The sequence below is a fragment of the Chenopodium quinoa genome, unplaced genomic scaffold, assembly GCF_001683475.1.
Source record: "Chenopodium quinoa cultivar QQ74 unplaced genomic scaffold, ASM168347v1, whole genome shotgun sequence".
In the NCBI taxonomy this organism is placed as follows: Eukaryota; Viridiplantae; Streptophyta; class Magnoliopsida; order Caryophyllales; family Amaranthaceae; genus Chenopodium; species Chenopodium quinoa.
The window spans coordinates 175,139-178,427 of NW_018745170.1; positions in this window are offsets into that span (position 1 = coordinate 175,139).

The following is a 3,289-nucleotide window of genomic DNA, read 5'->3' on the forward strand; positions in this document are numbered from 1 at the left end:
TGAGAGTTTTTCAAGAGAGAAGTAATTTTTATTATTTTTCTTCTTGAATACTATTGCAAGTCACAATTATCATCATCATACCTTAAAGTTTGTTTTACTTTAGATCACAAATATACTACACATAATTGTGATTGTTCTTCGTTGTATCTCCTAAGTGATTTCGTGATACCCGGGTTGTAGTTTAAGGGTCGAAATATTACTTTTGAGAAAGTGATTCTGTTCACGCCTCGAAGGTTATTATTGTTTAATTCCGATTTCTTCTTTGTGTCCCTTGTATTTTTAGTATTATCCCCAACATATATATATATATACTTCTTTATTTTTTTTATTGTATTATAGGAGATTGGAGGCAAAATTTAATAGTGGGAAAAAATAAGAGAGAAAAGCATAACACAATCTCTGCAGATTCCCTCGAGTAAAATTGCTTAATTTACAACAAAAAGTACTGACCTCTATTTCCCCATATAATAGCCGCATGCAATATTGACGTCGCCGGTGGAATATTTCCAACCTCATTAATCTTATTAATTATAACTTGTACCAGATCCTCGGATCCACTCTGCACTCCAAGGTCTAATGGAGTTTCACCCGCTTCATTTGTAGAATTGATAATGCCCGAAGACTCTTGTCGATCACACAGGTATCTCACCACGCTAGTGTGCTTGTTCTGCGCCGCCATATGCAAGGCCGTGTCTCTATTGACATTTTCTGAATGCAACAGATTAGGATTTGTCTCCATGAATAATCTGACCGCTTTTAGCTGTCCAAAACTAGCAGCAAGATGAAGCGGAGTCTCATCCCTATCATTCGTCGAGTGCAGAAGCTGGACATTTTGAGTAAGGACATAATTCAAGAACCTGATATTAACAGGTCTTACATCAACTGGGACTGCCACATGGATATGGAGAATAGAATTTCCTTTGGGTGTTGTTACGTTCTGCCAATAATCAATATCACGCTTTATTTTTCCTCCCAATGCAGCCTTGTATAAGTCTGCTGGGAAGTGCACCATATTTGGCTCATTATTGACAACAAGAGGAGGAGGAGGAGGAGGAGGAACAGGAGCAGCAAAAGTAATAGCAATATTAACATGAGGAGGACGAGGAGGAGGTGGAGGATTAGCTATAGCATCTGCATGATTAGCATGATTAGGACCAGGATAAGTAATATCAACACGGGCAGGATTAACAATATTAACATCATCAGGATTAGCAATAGCGTCTGCATGATTAGGACCAGGATAAGTAATATCAACACAGGCAGGATTAACAATATTAACGTGGCGAGGATTAGGATTAGCCATTATACTTGGGTTGCCTGATTCCAGTAGCTTAGCCTGCCTTTTATGATTCAATTAATATGATGGATAGGAATTTGAGAAAGGGAATTAGAATGAATGTAATTGAGAGATTGAACCAATCCATAAATACTACGGAGTAGTGGGCCGTACTGTAGTAGCCTAACCTAGTTGGTCTTAAAAAACTAAGTCAATGTGAGCTTTACAACCGAAAGCAATGAAAATATAACTTTTTATGCAAATTGTGCTCGAAAAAGGTGACCGCGGCTGTCTAGCAATATGTGAGCTTTACAACCTAAAGCAATGAAAACATACCTTAAAGGTGGCTGCGGTCTAGCAATATTAAAAGACTAATACGAGGAATCCACCGGTCAGCTAAGTTTGGAAAAGAAGCGTGCGTTTACTACGGTCTTTCAAATTTAAAAATAATTAATCACACTATAATAATAATAACTAGATTAGTGTCCGTGCGATGCACGGAAATAATAATCTTTTCTTATAATTAATTGTGACATAATACAAAAATGAGGCAACTTATGTGGAATAAATAAATGCAATGCATATATAAAAATAAAATAAAAAGGCAAAAATTATTAAAACTATAATTAAGAAAAACAAAAAATTGTTGATTATAGTTGTGTTGAAAATATTTAAAAGTAGTATACATTATATTACATACACTAATAATGTATATTATTTCTCAATAAAACTATACAATTTAGTGACTATGTGACTAAATACGTATTCATAAATGCTTTTTAATAAAAAAGAAAATATAAATCAAACAATAGAAGAAAATCTATAGTAAAACTATTAGCACAACATAAGTGTAAATATATAAAGTACAAATAATATATCACCTTCATATCCAATAAAATAATTTTAATGGAAATAAATACTACTCAGATCATTAAAGTAGTTATAATCCACAATTAGGCAGCATTATCCTATATTATTAATAGTACATTTTCATTTTATGAATTGATGTATTTGGTATCCAATAATTGTAGTTTGATCATTATTTGTTAATTAGCTTAAAATTTTATTTGTAGATGATAACTATTTATCAAAAAAAAAAAAAAAGGATACGTGTCTATATTTCAGCAAACGATCATAATTTTTTTGTATTTAGTAAGATATTAATGTAACAAAAAAATTGATTGATATTTCACATTTTCCTAGATATAGACCTATGATATAGTTGTTGAACAAAGCATTTATTTTATAGTCATATCTAATACTCCATTAGTCTGAGAAACAACATATTAGAGGTATTTGGAAAAAAATAAATTAAAGTGATGTTTTAAAGTACTTTCTTTAATATCAATTATATGAATCAATTTTATTATTACTATTTGAGAAAAATTTAATAATACTCTGTCTAAAAGGTGTCTAGGCGGTAATGATAGTATCTTGTACCTAAGCCAGTGGCTTACTTTTTCTATAATTAAAAAAAAGTTGGAATAATATTTTTGGTAATGTGTATGGAAAAATTAAGAATACAAAATAAAAAGAAATAAATTTTATGTAAAGATAATATATAAGATTTGGAATAATTTTTATTATAGTTGTATTATACAAATATATTTATTATGTAAAGATAATATATTATTTTGCTAACAGGGGAGGGGAGTTTTCGAGGGAAAATATGACACCAGGAAGTGACACGTGTTGTTTAGTGTAAAAATTACCCATGACAAATGGACCAATCCGGACCTGCCACGTGTCCACCACGTGGGCCAATCAGCGTCCGCCATTTGTCACCCTAAGAGGTCCAACATGGACTAATCAGGCCACGCCACGTGGCCTCCCATATGCCAAATAGGCAAAATGGCCACCAAGGCCCAAAGTCCGAGAGAAACCCAATTTGCCCTGGTTAACCTAAACCTAAAATTGGCACGCTTCTCAAGACTATAAATACTTAATTAATCCTCATTAAAGGGGATTCAGCAGAATGACTCTCACCTAGAGAAAACCAAAACACATTGATCA